Consider the following 23,119-nt stretch of genomic DNA (forward strand, 5'->3'; position numbering starts at 1 on the left):
CAGGGAAAAGTAGGCCTGAAAAACTATTGAAAAAAAAATGTTAAAAAACTGAGAATGCAAATGCAAAGAAAAAAGAGTGCTGTGCCACAATAACCAATAACTGCATTGCAGCATGTGGGTGCTGTGGCTTAGTTGGTTAAAGCGCCTGTCTAGTAAACAGGAGATCCTGAGTTCAACTCTCAGCAGTGCCTTTGCTCATTTTATTATTATTGCCTGCTGTTTACATCCCAGATTTTCGGGATCACGTCTTTGAGCTTCACCCATATTTGCTCACAGGAAACTTGCATTCGCTATGCCCACTGTTTCCACCACAACTGAACAAAGACATTTTCTTATCAGTTTGGTTTGATGTACTACCTTCCATCTCTGACAATAGGTAAAGGTCACTGACAAGTCTTTTGGGATGCTATGCTCAACATGGATGGGAGCTTAACCCGCACTTGCCTAGCCAAAACTTCTTCAAGTAAAATTGCTGCTTCTACAATAAGAAACATTGTATAAAACTTAATTACTAAGTCACAGCACCTACATGAAATATAATAGTGACTGGCTTCTGTGGCACAAAACTCATTGGTTTTGCCACAGCTTTCATTATCATATTTTGGAAGTTGCACAACATTCTTTTCAACAATTTTGTCCTAAAAGTTTTCCATTCCCTTTTAGGTGGACTATGTGTATACTCTTAGGCAGGGAAAAGTAGGCCTGAAAAACTATTGAAAAAAAAATGTTAAAAAACTGAGAATGCAAATGCAAAGAAAAAAGAGTGCTGTGCCACAATAACCAATAACTGTATTGCAGCATGTGGGCGCTGTGGCTTAGTTGGTTAAAGCGCCTGTCTAGTAAACAGGAGATCCTGAGTTGAACTCTCAGCAGTGCCTTTGCTCATCTTATTATCACCAAGTCATTGCCTACTGTTTACATCCCAGATTTTCGGGATCACGTCTTTGAGCTTCACCCATATTTGCTCACAGGAAACTTGCATTCGCTATGCCCACTGTTTCCACCACATCTGAACAAAGACATTTTCTTATCAGTTTGGTTTGATGTACTACCTTCCATCTCTGACAATAGGTAAAGGTCACTAACAAGTCTTTTGGGATGCTATGCTCAACATGGATGGGAGCTTAACCCGCACTTGCCTAGCCAAAACTTCTTCAAGTAAAATTGCTGCTTCTACAATAAGAAACATTGTATAAAACTTAATTACTAAGCCACAGCACCTACATGAAATATATTAGTGACTGGCTTCTGTGGCACAAAACTCATTGGTTTTGCCACAGCTTTCATTATCATATTTTGGAAGTTGCACAACATTCTTTTCAACAATTTTGTCCTAAAAGTTTTCCATTCCCTTTTAGGTGGACTATGTGTATACTCTTAGGCAGGGAAAAGTAGGCCTGAAAAACTATTGAAAAAAAAATGTTAAAAAACTGAGAATGCAAATGCAAAGAAAAAAGAGTGCTGTGCCACAATAACCAGTAACTGTATTGCAGCATGGGGGCGCTGTGGCTTAGTTGGTTAAAGCGCTTGTCTAGTCAACAGGAGATCCTGAGTTGAACTCTCAGCACTGCCTTTGCTCATCTTATTATCACCAAGTCATTGCCTACTGTTTACATCCCAGATTTTCGGGATCACGTCTTTGAGCTTCACCCATATTTGCTCACAGGAAACTTGCATTCGCTATGCCCACTGTTTCCACCACATCTGAACAAAGACATTTTCTTATCAGTTTGGTTTCATGTACTACCTTCCATCTCTGACAATAGGTAAAGGTCACTAACAAGTCTTTTGGGATGCTATGCTCAACATGGATGGGAGCTTAACCCGCACTTGCCTAGCCAAAACTTCTTCAAGTAAAATTGCTGCTTCTACAATAAGAAACATTGTATAAAACTTAATTACTAAGCCACAGCACCTACATGAAATATATTAGTGACTGGCTTCTGTAGCACAAAACTCATTGGTTTTGCCACAGCTTTCATTATCATATTTTGGAAGTTGCACAACATTCTTTTCAACAATTTTGTCCTAAAAGTTTTCCATTCCCTTTTAGGTGGACTATGTGTATACTCTTAGGCAGGGAAAAGTAGGCCTGAAAAACTATTGAAAAAAAAATGTTAAAAAAACTGATAATGCAAATGCAAAGAAAAAAGAGTGCTGTGCCACAATAACCAATAACTGTATTGCAGCATATGGGCGCTGTGGCTTAGTTGGTTAAAGCGCCTGTCTAGTAAACAGGAGATCCTGAGTTCAACTCTCAGCAGTGCCTTTGCTCATCTTATTATTGCCTGCTGTTTACATCCCAGATTTTCGGGATCACGTCTTTGAGCTTCACCCATATTTGCTCACAGGAAACTTGCATTCGCTATGCCCACTGTTTCCACCACAACTGAACAAAGACATTTTCTTATCAGTTTGGTTTGATGTACTACCTTCCATCTCTGACAATAGGTAAAGGTCACTGACAAGTCTTTTGGGATGCTATGCTCAACATGGATGGGAGCTTAACCCGCACTTGCCTAGCCAAAACTTCTTCAAGTAAAATTGCTGCTTCTACAATAAGAAACATTGTATAAAACTTAATTACTAAGTCACAGCACCTACATGAAATATAATAGTGACTGGCTTCTGTGGCACAAAACTCATTGGTTTTGCCACAGCTTTCATTATCATATTTTGGAAGTTGCACAACATTCTTTTCAACAATTTTGTCCTAAAAGTTTTCCATTCCCTTTTAGGTGGACTATGTGTATACTCTTAGGCAGGGAAAAGTAGGCCTGAAAAACTATTGAAAAAAAAATGTTAAAAAACTGAGAATGCAAATGCAAAGAAAAAAGAGTGCTGTGCCACAATAACCAATAACTGTAGTGCAGCATGTGGGCGCTGTGGCTTAGTTGGTTAAAGCGCCTGTCTAGTAAACAGGAGATCCTGAGTTCAACTCTCAGCAGTGCCTTTGCTCATCTTATTATCACCAAGTCATTGCCTGCTGTTTACATCCCAGATTTTCGGGATCACGTCTTTGAGCTTCACCCATATTTGCTCACAGGAAACTTGCATTCCCTATGCCCACTGTTTCCACCACATCTGAACAAAGACATTTTCTTATCAGTTTGGTTTCATGTACTACCTTCCATCTCTGACAATAGGTAAAGGTCACTAACAAGTCTTTTGGGATGCTATGCTCAACATGGATGGGAGCTTAACCCGCACTTGCCTAGCCAAAACTTCTTCAAGTAAAATTGCTGCTTCTACAATAAGAAACATTGTATAAAACTTAATTACTAAGCCACAGCACCTACATGAAATATAATAGTGACTGGCTTCTGTGGCACAAAACTCATTGGTTTTGCCACAGCTTTCATTATCATATTTTGGAAGTTGCACAACATTCTTTTCAACAATTTTGTCCTAAAAGTTTTCCATTCCCTTTTAGGTGGACTATGTGTATACTCTTAGGCAGGGAAAAGTAGGCCTGAAAAACTATTGAAAAAAAAATGTTAAAAAACTGAGAATGCAAATGCAAAGAAAAAAGAGTGCTGTGCCACAATAACCAATAACTGTATTGCAGCATGTGGGCGCTGTGGCTTAGTTGGTTAAAGCGCCTGTCTAGTAAACAGGAGATCCTGAGTTCAGCTCTCAGCAGTGCCTTTGCTCATCTTATTATCACCAAGTCATTGCCTGCTGTTTACATCCCAGATTTTCAGGATCACGTCTTTGAGCTTCACCCATATTTGCTCACAGGAAACTTGCATTCACTATGCCCACTGTTTCCACCACATCTGAACAAAGACATTTTCTTATCAGTTTGGTTTGATGTACTACCTTCCATCTCTGACAATAGGTAAAGGTCACTAACAAGTCTTTTGGGATGCTATGCTCAACATGGATGGGAGCTTAACCCGCACTTGCCTAGCCAAAACTTCTTCAAGTAAAATTGCTGCTTCTACAATAAGAAACATTGTATAAAACTTAATTACTAAGCCACAGCACCTACATGAAATATAATAGTGACTGGCTTCTGTGGCACAAAACTCATTGGTTTTGCCACAGCTTTCATTATCATATTTTGGAAGTTGCACAACATTCTTTTCAACAATTTTGTCCTAAAAGTTTTCCATTCCCTTTTAGGTGGACTATGTGTATACTCTTAGGCAGGGAAAAGTAGGCCTGAAAAACTATTGAAAAAAAAATGTTAAAAAACTGAGAATGCAAATGCAAAGAAAAAAGAGTGCTGTGCCACAATAACCAATAACTGTATTGCAGCATGTGGGCGCTGTGGCTTAGTTGGTTAAAGCGCCTGTCTAGTAAACAGGAGATCCTGAGTTCAGCTCTCAGCAGTGCCTTTGCTCATCTTATTATCACCAAGTCATTGCCTGCTGTTTACATCCCAGATTTTCAGGATCACGTCTTTAAGCTTCACCCATATTTGCTCACAGGAAACTTGCATTCACTATGCCCACTGTTTCCACCACATCTGAACAAAGACATTTTCTTATCAGTTTGGTTTGATGTACTACCTTCCATCTCTGACAATAGGTAAAGGTCACTAACAAGTCTTTTGGGATGCTATGCTCAACATGGATGGGAGCTTAACCCGCACTTGCCTAGCCAAAACTTCTTCAAGTAAAATTGCTGCTTCTACAATAAGAAACATTGTATAAAACTTAATTACTAAGCCACAGCACCTACATGAAATATAATAGTGACTGGCTTCTGTGGCACAAAACTCATTGGTTTTGCCACAGCTTTCATTATCATATTTTGGAAGTTGCACAACATTCTTTTCAACAATTTTGTCCTAAAAGTTTTCCATTCCCTTTTAGGTGGACTATGTGTATACTCTTAGGCAGGGAAAAGTAGGCCTGAAAAACTATTGAAAAAAAAATGTTAAAAAACTGAGAATGCAAATGCAAAGAAAAAAGAGTGCTGTGCCACAATAACCAATAACTGTATTGCAGCATGTGGGCGCTGTGGCTTAGTTGGTTAAAGCGCCTGTCTAGTAAACAGGAGATCCTGAGTTCAGCTCTCAGCAGTGCCTTTGCTCATCTTATTATCACCAAGTCATTGCCTGCTGTTTACATCCCAGATTTTCAGGATCACGTCTTTAAGCTTCACCCATATTTGCTCACAGGAAACTTGCATTCACTATGCCCACTGTTTCCACCACATCTGAACAAAGACATTTTCTTATCAGTTTGGTTTGATGTACTACCTTCCATCTCTGACAATAGGTAAAGGTCACTAACAAGTCTTTTGGGATGCTATGCTCAACATGGATGGGAGCTTAACCCGCACTTGCCTAGCCAAAACTTCTTCAAGTAAAATTGCTGCTTCTACAATAAGAAACATTGTATAAAACTTAATTACTAAGCCACAGCACCTACATGAAATATAATAGTGACTGGCTTCTGTGGCACAAAACTCATTGGTTTTGCCACAGCTTTCATTATCATATTTTGGAAGTTGCACAACATTCTTTTCAACAATTTTGTCCTAAAAGTTTTCCATTCCCTTTTAGGTGGACTATGTGTATACTCTTAGGCAGGGAAAAGTAGGCCTGAAAAACTATTGAAAAAAAAATGTTAAAAAACTGAGAATGCAAATGCAAAGAAAAAAGAGTGCTGTGCCACAATAACCAATAACTGTATTGCAGCATGTGGGCGCTGTGGCTTAGTTGGTTAAAGCGCCTGTCTAGTAAACAGGAGATCCTGAGTTCAACTCTCAGCAGTGCCTTTGCTCATCTTATTATTGCCTGCTGTTTACATCCCAGATTTTCGGGATCACGTCTTTGAGCTTCACCCATATTTGCTCACAGGAAATTTGCATTCGCTATGCCCACTGTTTCCACCACAACTGAACAAAGACATTTTCTTATCAGTTTGGTTTGATGTACTACCTTCCATCTCTGACAATAGGTAAAGGTCACTAACAAGTCTTTTGGGATGCTATGCTCAACATGGATGGGAGCTTAACCCGCACTTGCCTAGCCAAAACTTCTTCAAGTAAAATTGCTGGGTACTTATCCGTTAGCCGGGCGCATCCGGCAGGTGGCGCTAATTAGTATTCCCCCCTCCAGGCCGACATGGATAGTAGGGAAAGATGTAACTCTGGTGGAGTTTTGTCGCCACCTGCCGGATACGCCCGGCTAACGGATAAGTACCAATTGCTGCTTCTACAATAGGAAACATTGTATAAAACTTAATTACTAAGTCACAGCACCTACATGAAATATAATAGTGACTGGCTTCTGTGGCACAAAACTTATTGGTTTTGCCACAGCTTTCATTATCATATTTTGGAAGTTGCACAACATTCTTTTCAACAATTTTGTCCTAAAAGTTTTCCATTCCCTTTTAGGTGGACTATGTGTATACTCTTAGGCAGGGAAAAGTAGGCCTGAAAAACTATTGAAAAAAAATGTTAAAAAACTGAGAATGCAAATGCAAAGAAAAAAGAGTGCTGTGCCACAATAACCAATAACTGTATTGCAGCATGTGGGCGCTGTGGCTTAGTTGGTTAAAGCGCCTGTCTAGTAAACAGGAGATCCTGAGTTCAACTCTCAGCAGTGCCTTTGCTCATCTTATTATCACCAAGTCATTGCCTGCTGTTTACATCCCAGATTTTCGGAATCACGTCTTAGAGCTTCACCTATATTTGCTCACAGGAAACTTGCATTCGCTATGCCCACTGTTTCCACCACATCTGAACAAAGACATTTTCTTATCAGTTTGGTTTGATGTACTACCTTCCATCTCTGACAATAGGTAAAGGTCACTAACAAGTCTTTTGGGATGCTATGCTCAACATGGATGGGAGCTTAACCCGCACTTGCCTAGCCAAAACTTCTTCAAGTAAAATTGCTGCTTCTACAATAAGAAACATTGTATAAAACTTAATTACTAAGCCACAGCACCTACATGAAATATAATAGTGACTGGCTTCTGTGGCACAAAACTCATTGGTTTTGCCACAGCTTTCATTATCATATTTTGGAAGTTGCACAACATTCTTTTCAACAATTTTGTCCTAAAAGTTTTCCATTCCCTTTTAGGTGGACTATGTGTATACTCTTAGGCAGGGAAAAGTAGGCCTGAAAAACTATTGAAAAAAAAATGTTAAAAAACTGAGAATGCAAATGCAAAGAAAAAAGAGTGCTGTGCCACAATTACCAGTAACTGTATTGCAGCATGTGGGTGCTGTGGCTTAGTTGGTTAAAGCGCCTGTCTAGTAAACAGGAGATCCTGAGTTCAACTCTCAGCAGTGCCTTTGCTCATCTTATTATCACCAAGTCATTGCCTGCTGTTTACATCCCAGATTTTCGGGATCACGTCTTTGAGCTTCACCCATATTTGCTCACAGGAAACTTGCATTCCCTATGCCCACTGTTTCCACCACATCTGAACAAAGACATTTTCTTATCAGTTTGGTTTGATGTACTACCTTCCATCTCTGACAATAGGTAAAGGTCACTAACAAGTCTTTTGGGATGCTATGCTCAATATGGATGGGAGCTTAACCCGCACTTGCCTAGCCAAAACTTCTTCAAGTAAAATTGCTGCTTCTACAATAAGAAACATTGTATAAAACTTAATTACTAAGCCACAGCACCTACATGAAATATAATAGTGACTGGCTTCTGTGGCGCAAAACTCATTGGTTTTGCCACAGCTTTCATTATCATATTTTGGAAGTTGCACAACATTCTTTTCAACAATTTTGTCCTAAAAGTTTTCCATTCCCTTTTAGGTGGACTATGTGTATACTCTTAGGCAGGGAAAAGTAGGCCTGAAAAACTATTGAAAAAAAATGTTAAAAAACTGAGAATGCAAATGCAAAGAAAAAAGAGTGCTGTGCCACAATAACCAATAACTGCATTGCAGCATGTGGGCGCTGTGGCTTAGTTGGTTAAAGCGCCTGTCTAGTAAACAGGAGATCCTGAGTTCAACTCTCAGCAGTGCCTTTGCTCATCTTATTATCACCAAGTCATTGCCTGCTGTTTACATCCCAGATTTTCGGAATCACGTCTTAGAGCTTCACCCCTATTTGCTCACAGGAAACTTGCATTCGCTATGCCCACTGTTTCCACCACATCTGAACAAAGACATTTTCTTATCAGTTTGGTTTGATGTACTACCTTCCATCTCTGACAATAGGTAAAGGTCACTAACAAGTCTTTTGGGATGCTATGCTCAACATGGATGGGAGCTTAACCCGCACTTGCCTAGCCAAAACTTCTTCAAGTAAAATTGCTGCTTCTACAATAAGAAACATTGTATAAAACTTAATTACTAAGCCACAGCACCTACATGAAATATAATAGTGACTGGCTTCTGTGGCACAAAACTCATTGGTTTTGCCACAGCTTTCATTATCATATTTTGGAAGTTGCACAACATTCTTTTCAACAATTTTGTCCTAAAAGTTTTCCATTCCCTTTTAGGTGGACTATGTGTATACTCTTAGGCAGGGAAAAGTAGGCCTGAAAAACTATTGAAAAAAAAATGTTAAAAAACTGAGAATGCAAATGCAAAGAAAAAAGAGTGCTGTGCCACAATAACCAATAACTGTATTGCAGCATGTGGGCGCTGTGGCTTAGTTGGTTAAAGCGCCTGTCTAGTAAACAGGAGATCCTGAGTTCAACTCTCAGCAGTGCCTTTGCTCATCTTATTATCACCAAGTCATTGCCTGCTGTTTACATCCCAGGTTTTCGGAATCACGTCTTAGAGCTTCACCCATATTTGCCCACAGGAAACTTGCATTCGCTATGCCCACTGTTTCCACCACATCTGAACAAAGACATTTTCTTATCAGTTTGGTTTGATGTACTACCTTCCATCTCTGACAATAGGTAAAGGTCACTAACAAGTCTTTTGGGATGCTATGCTCAACATGGATGGGAGCTTAACCCACACTTGCCTAGCCAAAACTTCTTCAAGTAAAATTGCTGCTTCTACAATAAGAAACATTGTATAAAACTTAATTACTAAGTCACAGCACCTACATGAAATATAATAGTGACTGGCTTCTGTGGCACAAAACTCATTGGTTTTGCCACAGCTTTCATTATCATATTTTGGAAGTTGCACAACATTCTTTTCAACAATTTTGTCCTAAAAGTTTTCCATTCCCTTTTAGGTGGACTATGTGTATACTCTTAGGCAGGGAAAAGTAGGCCTGAAAAACTATTGAAAAAAAAATGTTAAAAAACTGAGAATGCAAATGCAAAGAAAAAAGAGTGCTGTGCCACAATAACCAATAACTGCATTGCAGCATGTGGGTGCTGTGGCTTAGTTGGTTAAAGCGCCTGTCTAGTAAACAGGAGATCCTGAGTTCAACTCTCAGCAGTGCCTTTGCTCATTTTATTATTATTGCCTGCTGTTTACATCCCAGATTTTCGGGATCACGTCTTTGAGCTTCACCCATATTTGCTCACAGGAAACTTGCATTCGCTATGCCCACTGTTTCCACCACAACTGAACAAAGACATTTTCTTATCAGTTTGGTTTGATGTACTACCTTCCATCTCTGACAATAGGTAAAGGTCACTGACAAGTCTTTTGGGATGCTATGCTCAACATGGATGGGAGCTTAACCCGCACTTGCCTAGCCAAAACTTCTTCAAGTAAAATTGCTGCTTCTACAATAAGAAACATTGTATAAAACTTAATTACTAAGTCACAGCACCTACATGAAATATAATAGTGACTGGCTTCTGTGGCACAAAACTCATTGGTTTTGCCACAGCTTTCATTATCATATTTTGGAAGTTGCACAACATTCTTTTCAACAATTTTGTCCTAAAAGTTTTCCATTCCCTTTTAGGTGGACTATGTGTATACTCTTAGGCAGGGAAAAGTAGGCCTGAAAAACTATTGAAAAAAAAATGTTAAAAAACTGAGAATGCAAATGCAAAGAAAAAAGAGTGCTGTGCCACAATAACCAGTAACTGTATTGCAGCATGGGGGCGCTGTGGCTTAGTTGGTTAAAGCGCTTGTCTAGTCAACAGGAGATCCTGAGTTGAACTCTCAGCAGTGCCTTTGCTCATCTTATTATCACCAAGTCATTGCCTACTGTTTACATCCCAGATTTTCGGGATCACGTCTTTGAGCTTCACCCATATTTGCTCACAGGAAACTTGCATTCGCTATGCCCACTGTTTCCACCACATCTGAACAAAGACATTTTCTTATCAGTTTGGTTTCATGTACTACCTTCCATCTCTGACAATAGGTAAAGGTCACTAACAAGTCTTTTGGGATGCTATGCTCAACATGGATGGGAGCTTAACCCGCACTTGCCTAGCCAAAACTTCTTCAAGTAAAATTGCTGCTTCTACAATAAGAAACATTGTATAAAACTTAATTACTAAGCCACAGCACCTACATGAAATATATTAGTGACTGGCTTCTGTGGCACAAAACTCATTGGTTTTGCCACAGCTTTCATTATCATATTTTGGAAGTTGCACAACATTCTTTTCAACAATTTTGTCCTAAAAGTTTTCCATTCCCTTTTAGGTGGACTATGTGTATACTCTTAGGCAGGGAAAAGTAGGCCTGAAAAACTATTGAAAAAAAAATGTTAAAAAAACTGATAATGCAAATGCAAAGAAAAAAGAGTGCTGTGCCACAATAACCAATAACTGTATTGCAGCATGTGGGCGCTGTGGCTTAGTTGGTTAAAGCGCCTGTCTAGTAAACAGGAGATCCTGAGTTCAACTCTCAGCAGTGCCTTTGCTCATCTTATTATTGCCTGCTGTTTACATCCCAGATTTTCGGGATCACGTCTTTGAGCTTCACCCATATTTGCTCACAGGAAACTTGCATTCGCTATGCCCACTGTTTCCACCACAACTGAACAAAGACATTTTCTTATCAGTTTGGTTTGATGTACTACCTTCCATCTCTGACAATAGGTAAAGGTCACTGACAAGTCTTTTGGGATGCTATGCTCAACATGGATGGGAGCTTAACCCGCACTTGCCTAGCCAAAACTTCTTCAAGTAAAATTGCTGCTTCTACAATAAGAAACATTGTATAAAACTTAATTACTAAGTCACAGCACCTACATGAAATATAATAGTGACTGGCTTCTGTGGCACAAAACTCATTGGTTTTGCCACAGCTTTCATTATCATATTTTGGAAGTTGCACAACATTCTTTTCAACAATTTTGTCCTAAAAGTTTTCCATTCCCTTTTAGGTGGACTATGTGTATACTCTTAGGCAGGGAAAAGTAGGCCTGAAAAACTATTGAAAAAAAAATGTTAAAAAACTGAGAATGCAAATGCAAAGAAAAAAGAGTGCTGTGCCACAATAACCAATAACTGTATTGCAGCATGTGGGCGCTGTGGCTTAGTTGGTTAAAGCGCCTGTCTAGTAAACAGGAGATCCTGAGTTCAACTCTCAGCAGTGCCTTTGCTCATCTTATTATCACCAAGTCATTGCCTGCTGTTTACATCCCAGATTTTCGGGATCACGTCTTTGAGCTTCACCCATATTTGCTCACAGGAAACTTGCATTCCCTATGCCCACTGTTTCCACCACATCTGAACAAAGACATTTTCTTATCAGTTTGGTTTCATGTACTACCTTCCATCTCTGACAATAGGTAAAGGTCACTAACAAGTCTTTTGGGATGCTATGCTCAACATGGATGGGAGCTTAACCCGCACTTGCCTAGCCAAAACTTCTTCAAGTAAAATTGCTGCTTCTACAATAAGAAACATTGTATAAAACTTAATTACTAAGCCACAGCACCTACATGAAATATAATAGTGACTGGCTTCTGTGGCACAAAACTCATTGGTTTTGCCACAGCTTTCATTATCATATTTTGGAAGTTGCACAACATTCTTTTCAACAATTTTGTCCTAAAAGTTTTCCATTCCCTTTTAGGTGGACTATGTGTATACTCTTAGGCAGGGAAAAGTAGGCCTGAAAAACTATTGAAAAAAAAATGTTAAAAAACTGAGAATGCAAATGCAAAGAAAAAAGAGTGCTGTGCCACAATAACCAATAACTGTATTGCAGCATGTGGGCGCTGTGGCTTAGTTGGTTAAAGCGCCTGTCTAGTAAACAGGAGATCCTGAGTTCAGCTCTCAGCAGTGCCTTTGCTCATCTTATTATCACCAAGTCATTGCCTGCTGTTTACATCCCAGATTTTCAGGATCACGTCTTTGAGCTTCACCCATATTTGCTCACAGGAAACTTGCATTCACTATGCCCACTGTTTCCACCACATCTGAACAAAGACATTTTCTTATCAGTTTGGTTTGATGTACTACCTTCCATCTCTGACAATAGGTAAAGGTCACTAACAAGTCTTTTGGGATGCTATGCTCAACATGGATGGGAGCTTAACCCGCACTTGCCTAGCCAAAACTTCTTCAAGTAAAATTGCTGCTTCTACAATAAGAAACATTGTATAAAACTTAATTACTAAGCCACAGCACCTACATGAAATATAATAGTGACTGGCTTCTGTGGCACAAAACTCATTGGTTTTGCCACAGCTTTCATTATCATATTTTGGAAGTTGCACAACATTCTTTTCAACAATTTTGTCCTAAAAGTTTTCCATTCCCTTTTAGGTGGACTATGTGTATACTCTTAGGCAGGGAAAAGTAGGCCTGAAAAACTATTGAAAAAAAAATGTTAAAAAACTGAGAATGCAAATGCAAAGAAAAAAGAGTGCTGTGCCACAATAACCAATAACTGTATTGCAGCATGTGGGCGCTGTGGCTTAGTTGGTTAAAGCGCCTGTCTAGTAAACAGGAGATCCTGAGTTCAGCTCTCAGCAGTGCCTTTGCTCATCTTATTATCACCAAGTCATTGCCTGCTGTTTACATCCCAGATTTTCAGGATCACGTCTTTGAGCTTCACCCATATTTGCTCACAGGAAACTTGCATTCACTATGCCCACTGTTTCCACCACATCTGAACAAAGACATTTTCTTATCAGTTTGGTTTGATGTACTACCTTCCATCTCTGACAATAGGTAAAGGTCACTAACAAGTCTTTTGGGATGCTATGCTCAACATGGATGGGAGCTTAACCCGCACTTGCCTAGCCAAAACTTCTTCAAGTAAAATTGCTGCTTCTACAATAAGAAACATTGTATAAAACTTAATTACTAAGCCACAGCACCTACATGAAATATAATAGTGACTGGCTTCTGTGGCACAAAACTCATTGGTTTTGCCACAGCTTTCATTATCATATTTTGGAAGTTGCACAACATTCTTTTCAACAATTTTGTCCTAAAAGTTTTCCATTCCCTTTTAGGTGGACTATGTGTATACTCTTAGGCAGGGAAAAGTAGGCCTGAAAAACTATTGAAAAAAAAATGTTAAAAAACTGAGAATGCAAATGCAAAGAAAAAAGAGTGCTGTGCCACAATAACCAATAACTGTATTGCAGCATGTGGGCGCTGTGGCTTAGTTGGTTAAAGCGCCTGTCTAGTAAACAGGAGATCCTGAGTTCAACTCTCAGCAGTGCCTTTGCTCATCTTATTATTGCCTGCTGTTTACATCCCAGATTTTCGGGATCACGTCTTTGAGCTTCACCCATATTTGCTCACAGGAAATTTGCATTCGCTATGCCCACTGTTTCCACCACAACTGAACAAAGACATTTTCTTATCAGTTTGGTTTGATGTACTACCTTCCATCTCTGACAATAGGTAAAGGTCACTAACAAGTCTTTTGGGATGCTATGCTCAACATGGATGGGAGCTTAACCCGCACTTGCCTAGCCAAAACTTCTTCAAGTAAAATTGCTGGGTACTTATCCGTTAGCCGGGCGCATCCGGCAGGTGGCGCTAATTAGTATTCCCCCCTCCAGGCCGACATGGATAGTAGGGAAAGATGTAACTCTGGTGGAGTTTTGTCGCCACCTGCCGGATGCGCCCGGCTAACGGATAAGTACCAATTGCTGCTTCTACAATAGGAAACATTGTATAAAACTTAATTACTAAGTCACAGCACCTACATGAAATATAATAGTGACTGGCTTCTGTGGCACAAAACTTATTGGTTTTGCCACAGCTTTCATTATCATATTTTGGAAGTTGCACAACATTCTTTTCAACAATTTTGTCCTAAAAGTTTTCCATTCCCTTTTAGGTGGACTATGTGTATACTCTTAGGCAGGGAAAAGTAGGCCTGAAAAACTATTGAAAAAAAATGTTAAAAAACTGAGAATGCAAATGCAAAGAAAAAAGAGTGCTGTGCCACAATAACCAATAACTGTATTGCAGCATGTGGGCGCTGTGGCTTAGTTGGTTAAAGCGCCTGTCTAGTAAACAGGAGATCCTGAGTTCAACTCTCAGCAGTGCCTTTGCTCATCTTATTATCACCAAGTCATTGCCTGCTGTTTACATCCCAGATTTTCGAAATCACGTCTTAGAGCTTCACCCATATTTGCTCACAGGAAACTTGCATTCGCTATGCCCACTGTTTCCACCACATCTGAACAAAGACATTTTCTTATCAGTTTGGTTTGATGTACTACCTTCCATCTCTGACAATAGGTAAAGGTCACTAACAAGTCTTTTGGGATGCTATGCTCAACATGGATGGGAGCTTAACCCGCACTTGCCTAGCCAAAACTTCTTCAAGTAAAATTGCTGCTTCTACAATAAGAAACATTGTATAAAACTTAATTACTAAGCCACAGCACCTACATGAAATATAATAGTGACTGGCTTCTGTGGCACAAAACTCATTGGTTTTGCCACAGCTTTCATTATCATATTTTGGAAGTTGCACAACATTCTTTTCAACAATTTTGTCCTAAAAGTTTTCCATTCCCTTTTAGGTGGACTATGTGTATACTCTTAGGCAGGGAAAAGTAGGCCTGAAAAACTATTGAAAAAAAAATGTTAAAAAACTGAGAATGCAAATGCAAAGAAAAAAGAGTGCTGTGCCACAATAACCAGTAACTGTATTGCAGCATGTGGGCGCTGTGGCTTAGTTGGTTAAAGCGCCTGTCTAGTAAACAGGAGATCCTGAGTTCAACTCTCAGCAGTGCCTTTGCTCATCTTATTATCACCAAGTCATTGCCTGCTGTTTACATCCCAGATTTTCGGGATCACGTCTTTGAGCTTCACCCATATTTGCTCACAGGAAACTTGCATTCCCTATGCCCACTGTTTCCACCACATCTGAACAAAGACATTTTCTTATCAGTTTGGTTTGATGTACTACCTTCCATCTCTGACAATAGGTAAAGGTCACTAACAAGTCTTTTGGGATGCTATGCTCAATATGGATGGGAGCTTAACCCGCACTTGCCTAGCCAAAACTTCTTCAAGTAAAATTGCTGCTTCTACAATAAGAAACATTGTATAAAACTTAATTACTAAGCCACAGCACCTACATGAAATATAATAGTGACTGGCTTCTGTGGCGCAAAACTCATTGGTTTTGCCACAGCTTTCATTATCATATTTTGGAAGTTGCACAACATTCTTTTCAACAATTTTGTCCTAAAAGTTTTCCATTCCCTTTTAGGTGGACTATGTGTATACTCTTAGGCAGGGAAAAGTAGGCCTGAAAAACTATTGAAAAAAAATGTTAAAAAACTGAGAATGCAAATGCAAAGAAAAAAGAGTGCTGTGCCACAATAACCAATAACTGCATTGCAGCATGTGGGCGCTGTGGCTTAGTTGGTTAAAGCGCCTGTCTAGTAAACAGGAGATCCTGAGTTCAACTCTCAGCAGTGCCTTTGCTCATCTTATTATCACCAAGTCATTGCCTGCTGTTTACATCCCAGATTTTCGGAATCACGTCTTAGAGCTTCACCCCTATTTGCTCACAGGAAACTTGCATTCGCTATGCCCACTGTTTCCACCACATCTGAACAAAGACATTTTCTTATCAGTTTGGTTTGATGTACTACCTTCCATCTCTGACAATAGGTAAAGGTCACTAACAAGTCTTTTGGGATGCTATGCTCAACATGGATGGGAGCTTAACCCGCACTTGCCTAGCCAAAACTTCTTCAAGTAAAATTGCTGCTTCTACAATAAGAAACATTGTATAAAACTTAATTACTAAGCCACAGCACCTACATGAAATATAATAGTGACTGGCTTCTGTGGCACAAAACTCATTGGTTTTGCCACAGCTTTCATTATCATATTTTGGAAGTTGCACAACATTCTTTTCAACAATTTTGTCCTAAAAGTTTTCCATTCCCTTTTAGGTGGACTATGTGTATACTCTTAGGCAGGGAAAAGTAGGCCTGAAAAACTATTGAAAAAAAAATGTTAAAAAACTGAGAATGCAAATGCAAAGAAAAAAGAGTGCTGTGCCACAATAACCAATAACTGTATTGCAGCATGTGGGCGCTGTGGCTTAGTTGGTTAAAGCGCCTGTCTAGTAAACAGGAGATCCTGAGTTCAACTCTCAGCAGTGCCTTTGCTCATCTTATGATCACCAAGTCATTGCCTGCTGTTTACATCCCAGGTTTTCGGAATCACGTCTTAGAGCTTCACCCATATTTGCTCACAGGAAACTTGCATTCGCTATGCCCACTGTTTCCACCACATCTGAACAAAGACATTTTCTTATCAGTTTGGTTTGATGTACTACCTTCCATCTCTGACAATAGGTAAAGGTCACTAACAAGTCTTTTGGGATGCTATGCTCAACATGGATGGGAGCTTAACCCACACTTGCCTAGCCAAAACTTCTTCAAGTAAAATTGCTGCTTCTACAATAAGAAACATTGTATAAAACTTAATTACTAAGTCACAGCACCTACATGAAATATAATAGTGACTGGCTTCTGTGGCACAAAACTCATTGGTTTTGCCACAGCTTTCATTATCATATTTTGGAAGTTGCACAACATTCTTTTCAACAATTTTGTCCTAAAAGTTTTCCATTCCCTTTTAGGTGGACTATGTGTATACTCTTAGGCAGGGAAAAGTAGGCCTGAAAAACTATTGAAAAAAAAATGTTAAAAAACTGAGAATGCAAATGCAAAGAAAAAAGAGTGCTGTGCCACAATAACCAATAACTGCATTGCAGCATGTGGGTGCTGTGGCTTAGTTGGTTAAAGCGCCTGTCTAGTAAACAGGAGATCCTGAGTTCAACTCTCAGCAGTGCCTTTGCTCATTTTATTATTATTGCCTGCTGTTTACATCCCAGATTTTCGGGATCACGTCTTTGAGCTTCACCCATATTTGCTCACAGGAAACTTGCATTCGCTATGCCCACTGTTTCCACCACAACTGAACAAAGACATTTTCTTATCAGTTTGGTTTGATGTACTACCTTCCATCTCTGACAATAGGTAAAGGTCACTGACAAGTCTTTTGGGATGCTATGCTCAACATGGATGGGAGCTTAACCCGCACTTGCCTAGCCAAAACTTCTTCAAGTAAAATTGCTGCTTCTACAATAAGAAACATTGTATAAAACTTAATTACTAAGTCACAGCACCTACATGAAATATAATAGTGACTGGCTTCTGTGGCACAAAACTCATTGGTTTTGCCACAGCTTTCATTATCATATTTTGGAAGTTGCACAACATTCTTTTCAACAATTTTGTCCTAAAAGTTTTCCATTCCCTTTTAGGTGGACTATGTGTATACTCTTAGGCAGGGAAAAGTAGGCCTGAAAAACTATTGAAAAAAAAATGTTAAAAAACTGAGAATGCAAATGCAAAGAAAAAAGAGTGCTGTGCCACAATAACCAATAACTGTATTGCAGCATGTGGGCGCTGTGGCTTAGTTGGTTAAAGCGCCTGTCTAGAAAACAGGAGATCCTGAGTTGAACTCTCAGCAGTGCCTTTGCTCATCTTATTATCACCAAGTCATTGCCTACTGTTTACATCCCAGATTTTCGGGATCACGTCTTTGAGCTTCACCCATATTTGCTCACAGGAAACTTGCATTCGCTATGCCCACTGTTTCCACCACATCTGAACAAAGACATTTTCTTATCAGTTTGGTTTGATGTACTACCTTCCATCTCTGACAATAGGTAAAGGTCACTAACAAGTCTTTTGGGATGCTATGCTCAACATGGATGGGAGCTTAACCCGCACTTGCCTAGCCAAAACTTCTTCAAGTAAAATTGCTGCTTCTACAATAAGAAACATTGTATAAAACTTAATTACTAAGCCACAGCACCTACATGAAATATATTAGTGACTGGCTTCTGTGGCACAAAACTCATTGGTTTTGCCACAGCTTTCATTATCATATTTTGGAAGTTGCACAACATTCTTTTCAACAATTTTGTCCTAAAAGTTTTCCATTCCCTTTTAGGTGGACTATGTGTATACTCTTAGGCAGGGAAAAGTAGGCCTGAAAAACTATTGAAAAAAAAATGTTAAAAAACTGAGAATGCAAATGCAAAGAAAAAAGAGTGCTGTGCCACAATAACCAGTAACTGTATTGCAGCATGGGGGCGCTGTGGCTTAGTTGGTTAAAGCGCTTGTCTAGTCAACAGGAGATCCTGAGTTGAACTCTCAGCAGTGCCTTTGCTCATCTTATTATCACCAAGTCATTGCCTACTGTTTACATCCCAGATTTTCGGGATCACGTCTTTGAGCTTCACCCATATTTGCTCACAGGAAACTTGCATTCGCTATGCCCACTGTTTCCACCACATCTGAACAAAGACATTTTCTTATCAGTTTGGTTTCATGTACTACCTTCCATCTCTGACAATAGGTAAAGGTCACTAACAAGTCTTTTGGGATGCTATGCTCAACATGGATGGGAGCTTCACCCGCACTTGCCTAGCCAAAACTTCTTCAAGTAAAATTGCTGCTTCTACAATAAGAAACATTGTATAAAACTTAATTACTAAGCCACAGCACCTACATGAAATATATTAGTGACTGGCTTCTGTGGCACAAAACTCATTGGTTTTGCCACAGCTTTCATTATCATATTTTGGAAGTTGCACAACATTCTTTTCAACAATTTTGTCCTAAAAGTTTTCCATTCCCTTTTAGGTGGACTATGTGTATACTCTTAGGCAGGGAAAAGTAGGCCTGAAAAACTATTGAAAAAAAAATGTTAAAAAAACTGATAATGCAAATGCAAAGAAAAAAGAGTGCTGTGCCACAATAACCAATAACTGTATTGCAGCATGTGGGCGCTGTGGCTTAGTTGGTTAAAGCGCCTGTCTAGTAAACAGGAGATCCTGAGTTCAACTCTCAGCAGTGCCTTTGCTCATCTTATTATTGCCTGCTGTTTACATCCCAGATTTTCGGGATCACGTCTTTGAGCTTCACCCATATTTGCTCACAGGAAACTTGCATTCGCTATGCCCACTGTTTCCACCACAACTGAACAAAGACATTTTCTTATCAGTTTGGTTTGATGTACTACCTTCCATCTCTGACAATAGGTAAAGGTCACTGACAAGTCTTTTGGGATGCTATGCTCAACATGGATGGGAGCTTAACCCGCACTTGCCTAGCCAAAACTTCTTCAAGTAAAATTGCTGCTTCTACAATAAGAAACATTGTATAAAACTTAATTACTAAGTCACAGCACCTACATGAAATATAATAGTGACTGGCTTCTGTGGCACAAAACTCATTGGTTTTGCCACAGCTTTCATTATCATATTTTGGAAGTTGCACAACATTCTTTTCAACAATTTTGTCCTAAAAGTTTTCCATTCCCTTTTAGGTGGACTATGTGTATACTCTTAGGCAGGGAAAAGTAGGCCTGAAAAACTATTGAAAAAAAAATGTTAAAAAACTGAGAATGCAAATGCAAAGAAAAAAGAGTGCTGTGCCACAATAACCAATAACTGTATTGCAGCATGTGGGCGCTGTGGCTTAGTTGGTTAAAGCGCCTGTCTAGTAAACAGGAGATCCTGAGTTCAACTCTCAGCAGTGCCTTTGCTCATCTTATTATCACCAAGTCATTGCCTGCTGTTTACATCCCAGATTTTCGGGATCACGTCTTTGAGCTTCACCCATATTTGCTCACAGGAAACTTGCATTCCCTATGCCCACTGTTTCCACCACATCTGAACAAAGACATTTTCTTATCAGTTTGGTTTCATGTACTACCTTCCATCTCTGACAATAGGTAAAGGTCACTAACAAGTCTTTTGGGATGCTATGCTCAACATGGATGGGAGCTTAACCCGCACTTGCCTAGCCAAAACTTCTTCAAGTAAAATTGCTGCTTCTACAATAAGAAACATTGTATAAAACTTAATTACTAAGCCACAGCACCTACATGAAATATAATAGTGACTGGCTTCTGTGGCACAAAACTCATTGGTTTTGCCACAGCTTTCATTATCATATTTTGGAAGTTGCACAACATTCTTTTCAACAATTTTGTCCTAAAAGTTTTCCATTCCCTTTTAGGTGGACTATGTGTATACTCTTAGGCAGGGAAAAGTAGGCCTGAAAAACTATTGAAAAAAAAATGTTAAAAAACTGAGAATGCAAATGCAAAGAAAAAAGAGTGCTGTGCCACAATAACCAATAACTGTATTGCAGCATGTGGGCGCTGTGGCTTAGTTGGTTAAAGCGCCTGTTTAGTAAACAGGAGATCAGTACCTTTGCTCATCTTATTATCACCAAGTCATTGCCTGCTGTTTACATCCCAGATTTTCGGGATCACGTCTTTGAGCTTCACCCATATTTGCTCACAGGAAACTTGCATTCGCTATGCCCACTGTTTCCACCACATCTGAACAAAGACATTTTCTTATCAGTTTGGTTTCATGTACTATCTTCCATCTCTGACAATAGGTAAAGGTCACTAACAAGTCTTTTGGGATGCTATGCTCAACATGGATGGGAGCTTAACCCGCACTTGCCTAGCCAAAACTTCTTCAAGTAAAATTGCTGCTTCTACAATAAGAAACATTGTATAAAACTTAATTACTAAGCCACAGCACCTACATGAAATATAATAGTGACTGGCTTCTGTGGCACAAAACTCATTGGTTTTGCCACAGCTTTCATTATCATATTTTGGAAGTTGCACAACATTCTTTTCAACAATTTTGTCCTAAAAGTTTTCCATTCCCTTTTAGGTGGACTATGTGTATACTCTTAGGCAGGGAAAAGTAGGCCTGAAAAACTATTGAAAAAAAAATGTTAAAAAACTGAGAATGCAAATGCAAAGAAAAAAGAGTGCTGTGCCACAATAACCAATAACTGTATTGCAGCATGTGGGCGCTGTGGCTTAGTTGGTTAAAGCGCCTATTTAGTAAACAGGAGATCCTGAGTTCAACTCTCAGCAGTGCCTTTGCTCATCTTATTATCACCAAGTCATTGCCTGCTGTTTACATCCCAGATTTTCGGGATCACATCTTTGAGCTTCACCCATATTTGCTCACAGGAAACTTGCATTCGCTATGCCCACTGTTTCCACCACATCTGAACAAAGACATTTTCTTATCAGTTTGGTTTCATGTACTATCTTCCATCTCTGACAATAGGTAAAGGTCACTAACAAGTCTTTTTGGATGCTATGCTCAACATGGATGGGAGCTTAACCCGCACTTGCCTAGCCAAAACTTCTTCAAGTAAAATTGCTGCTTCTACAATAAGAAACATTGTATAAAACTTAATTACTAAGCCACAGCACCTACATGAAATATATTAGTGACTGGCTTCTGTGGCACAAAACTCATTGGTTTTGCCACAGCTTTCATTATCATATTTTGGAAGTTGCACAACATTCTTTTCAACAATTTTGTCCTAAAAGTTTTCCATTCCCTTTTAGGTGGACTATGTGTATACTCTTAGGCAGGGAAAAGTAGGCCTGAAAAACTATTGAAAAAAAAATGTTAAAAAACTGAGAATGCAAATGCAAAGAAAAAAGAGTGCTGTGCCACAATAACCAATAACTGTATTGCAGCATGTGGGCGCTGTGGCTTAGTTGGTTAAAGCGCCTGTCTAGTAAACAGGAGATCCTGAGTTCAACTCTCAGCAGTGCCTTTGCTCATCTTATTATCACCAAGTCATTGCCTGCTGTTTCCATCCCAGATTTTCGGGATCACGTCTTTGAGCTTCACCCATATTTGCTCACAGGAAACTTGCATTCGCTATGCCCACTGTTTCCACCACATCTGAACAAAGACATTTTCTTATCAGTTTGGTTTCATGTACTACCTTCCATCTCTGACAATAGGTAAAGGTCACTAACAAGTCTTTTGGGATGCTATGCTCAACATGGATGGGAGCTTAACCCGCACTTGCCTAGCCAAAACTTCTTCAAGTAAAATTGCTGCTTCTACAATAAGAAACATTGTATAAAACTTAATTACTAAGCCACAGCACCTACATGAAATATAATAGTGACTGGCTTCTGTGGCACAAAACTCATTGGTTTTGCCACAGCTTTCATTATCATATTTTGGAAGTTGCACAACATTCTTTTCAACAATTTTGTCCTAAAAGTTTTCCATTCCCTTTTAGGTGGACTATGAGTATACTCTTAGGCAGGGAAAAGTAGGCCTGAAAAACTATTGAAAAAAAAATGTTAAAAAACTGAGAATGCAAATGCAAAGAAAAAAGAGTGCTGTGCCACAATAACCAATAACTGCATTGCAGCATGTGGGCGCTGTGGCGTAGTTGGTTAAAGCGCCTGTCTAGTAAACAGGAGATCCTGAGTTCAACTCTCAGCAGTGCCTTTGCTCATCTTATTATTGCCTGCTGTTTACATCCCAGATTTTCGGGATCACGCCTTTGAGCTTCACCCATATTTGCTCACAGGAAACTTGCATTCGCTATGCCCACTGTTTCCACCACAACTGAACAAAGACATTTTCTTATCAGTTTGGTTTGATGTACTACCTTCCATCTCTGACAATAGGTAAAGGTCACTAACAAGTCTTTTGGGATGCTATGCTCAACATGGATGGGAGCTTAACCCGCACTTGCCTAGCCAAAACTTCTTCAAATAAAATTGCTGCTTCTACAATAGGAAACATTGTATAAAACTTAATTACTAAGTCACAGCACCTACATGAAATATAATAGTGACTGGCTTCTGTGGCACAAAACTTATTGGTTTTGCCACAGCTTTCATTATCATATTTTGGAAGTTGCACAACATTCTTTTCAACAATTTTGTCCTAAAAGTTTTCCATTCCCTTTTAGGTGGACT

The 23,119-nt window shown here is 39.3% G+C and overlaps 26 non-coding genes across 26 annotated transcripts; all 26 read left to right on the forward strand.

Moving 5' to 3' along the window:
- The first annotated feature begins 117 nt into the window (after positions 1-117).
- TRNAT-AGU (transfer RNA threonine (anticodon AGU)) lies at positions 118-191 on the forward strand. Its single transcript has one exon. It is a non-coding gene; the product is annotated as a tRNA-Thr (tRNA).
- Positions 192-2,195: 2,004 nt separating this feature from the next.
- TRNAT-AGU (transfer RNA threonine (anticodon AGU)) lies at positions 2,196-2,269 on the forward strand. The gene has a single exon. It is a non-coding gene; the product is annotated as a tRNA-Thr (tRNA).
- Positions 2,270-2,879: 610 nt separating this feature from the next.
- TRNAT-AGU (transfer RNA threonine (anticodon AGU)) lies at positions 2,880-2,953 on the forward strand. The gene has a single exon. It is a non-coding gene; the product is annotated as a tRNA-Thr (tRNA).
- Positions 2,954-3,574: 621 nt separating this feature from the next.
- On the forward strand, positions 3,575-3,648 carry TRNAT-AGU (transfer RNA threonine (anticodon AGU)). Its single transcript has one exon. It is a non-coding gene; the product is annotated as a tRNA-Thr (tRNA).
- Positions 3,649-4,269: 621 nt separating this feature from the next.
- On the forward strand, positions 4,270-4,343 carry TRNAT-AGU (transfer RNA threonine (anticodon AGU)). The gene has a single exon. It is a non-coding gene; the product is annotated as a tRNA-Thr (tRNA).
- A 621-nt stretch (positions 4,344-4,964) lies between these two features.
- Positions 4,965-5,038, forward strand: TRNAT-AGU (transfer RNA threonine (anticodon AGU)). The gene has a single exon. It is a non-coding gene; the product is annotated as a tRNA-Thr (tRNA).
- Positions 5,039-5,659: 621 nt separating this feature from the next.
- TRNAT-AGU (transfer RNA threonine (anticodon AGU)) lies at positions 5,660-5,733 on the forward strand. Its single transcript has one exon. It is a non-coding gene; the product is annotated as a tRNA-Thr (tRNA).
- Positions 5,734-6,497: 764 nt separating this feature from the next.
- On the forward strand, positions 6,498-6,571 carry TRNAT-AGU (transfer RNA threonine (anticodon AGU)). Its single transcript has one exon. It is a non-coding gene; the product is annotated as a tRNA-Thr (tRNA).
- Positions 6,572-7,192: 621 nt separating this feature from the next.
- On the forward strand, positions 7,193-7,266 carry TRNAT-AGU (transfer RNA threonine (anticodon AGU)). Its single transcript has one exon. It is a non-coding gene; the product is annotated as a tRNA-Thr (tRNA).
- A 620-nt stretch (positions 7,267-7,886) lies between these two features.
- TRNAT-AGU (transfer RNA threonine (anticodon AGU)) lies at positions 7,887-7,960 on the forward strand. The gene has a single exon. It is a non-coding gene; the product is annotated as a tRNA-Thr (tRNA).
- Positions 7,961-8,581: 621 nt separating this feature from the next.
- TRNAT-AGU (transfer RNA threonine (anticodon AGU)) lies at positions 8,582-8,655 on the forward strand. The gene has a single exon. It is a non-coding gene; the product is annotated as a tRNA-Thr (tRNA).
- A 621-nt stretch (positions 8,656-9,276) lies between these two features.
- TRNAT-AGU (transfer RNA threonine (anticodon AGU)) lies at positions 9,277-9,350 on the forward strand. The gene has a single exon. It is a non-coding gene; the product is annotated as a tRNA-Thr (tRNA).
- A 1,309-nt stretch (positions 9,351-10,659) lies between these two features.
- TRNAT-AGU (transfer RNA threonine (anticodon AGU)) lies at positions 10,660-10,733 on the forward strand. The gene has a single exon. It is a non-coding gene; the product is annotated as a tRNA-Thr (tRNA).
- A 610-nt stretch (positions 10,734-11,343) lies between these two features.
- TRNAT-AGU (transfer RNA threonine (anticodon AGU)) lies at positions 11,344-11,417 on the forward strand. The gene has a single exon. It is a non-coding gene; the product is annotated as a tRNA-Thr (tRNA).
- Positions 11,418-12,038: 621 nt separating this feature from the next.
- On the forward strand, positions 12,039-12,112 carry TRNAT-AGU (transfer RNA threonine (anticodon AGU)). The gene has a single exon. It is a non-coding gene; the product is annotated as a tRNA-Thr (tRNA).
- A 621-nt stretch (positions 12,113-12,733) lies between these two features.
- Positions 12,734-12,807, forward strand: TRNAT-AGU (transfer RNA threonine (anticodon AGU)). The gene has a single exon. It is a non-coding gene; the product is annotated as a tRNA-Thr (tRNA).
- A 621-nt stretch (positions 12,808-13,428) lies between these two features.
- TRNAT-AGU (transfer RNA threonine (anticodon AGU)) lies at positions 13,429-13,502 on the forward strand. Its single transcript has one exon. It is a non-coding gene; the product is annotated as a tRNA-Thr (tRNA).
- A 764-nt stretch (positions 13,503-14,266) lies between these two features.
- Positions 14,267-14,340, forward strand: TRNAT-AGU (transfer RNA threonine (anticodon AGU)). The gene has a single exon. It is a non-coding gene; the product is annotated as a tRNA-Thr (tRNA).
- A 621-nt stretch (positions 14,341-14,961) lies between these two features.
- On the forward strand, positions 14,962-15,035 carry TRNAT-AGU (transfer RNA threonine (anticodon AGU)). Its single transcript has one exon. It is a non-coding gene; the product is annotated as a tRNA-Thr (tRNA).
- A 620-nt stretch (positions 15,036-15,655) lies between these two features.
- TRNAT-AGU (transfer RNA threonine (anticodon AGU)) lies at positions 15,656-15,729 on the forward strand. The gene has a single exon. It is a non-coding gene; the product is annotated as a tRNA-Thr (tRNA).
- A 621-nt stretch (positions 15,730-16,350) lies between these two features.
- Positions 16,351-16,424, forward strand: TRNAT-AGU (transfer RNA threonine (anticodon AGU)). Its single transcript has one exon. It is a non-coding gene; the product is annotated as a tRNA-Thr (tRNA).
- A 621-nt stretch (positions 16,425-17,045) lies between these two features.
- TRNAT-AGU (transfer RNA threonine (anticodon AGU)) lies at positions 17,046-17,119 on the forward strand. The gene has a single exon. It is a non-coding gene; the product is annotated as a tRNA-Thr (tRNA).
- Positions 17,120-17,732: 613 nt separating this feature from the next.
- Positions 17,733-17,806, forward strand: TRNAS-AGA (transfer RNA serine (anticodon AGA)). The gene has a single exon. It is a non-coding gene; the product is annotated as a tRNA-Ser (tRNA).
- Positions 17,807-19,123: 1,317 nt separating this feature from the next.
- On the forward strand, positions 19,124-19,197 carry TRNAT-AGU (transfer RNA threonine (anticodon AGU)). The gene has a single exon. It is a non-coding gene; the product is annotated as a tRNA-Thr (tRNA).
- Positions 19,198-19,807: 610 nt separating this feature from the next.
- On the forward strand, positions 19,808-19,881 carry TRNAT-AGU (transfer RNA threonine (anticodon AGU)). Its single transcript has one exon. It is a non-coding gene; the product is annotated as a tRNA-Thr (tRNA).
- Positions 19,882-21,874: 1,993 nt separating this feature from the next.
- Positions 21,875-21,948, forward strand: TRNAT-AGU (transfer RNA threonine (anticodon AGU)). Its single transcript has one exon. It is a non-coding gene; the product is annotated as a tRNA-Thr (tRNA).
- Positions 21,949-23,119: the final 1,171 nt, after the last annotated feature.

Source organism: Hyperolius riggenbachi, chromosome 11 (genome assembly GCF_040937935.1).
Source record: "Hyperolius riggenbachi isolate aHypRig1 chromosome 11, aHypRig1.pri, whole genome shotgun sequence".
Taxonomy (NCBI): Eukaryota; Metazoa; Chordata; class Amphibia; order Anura; family Hyperoliidae; genus Hyperolius; species Hyperolius riggenbachi.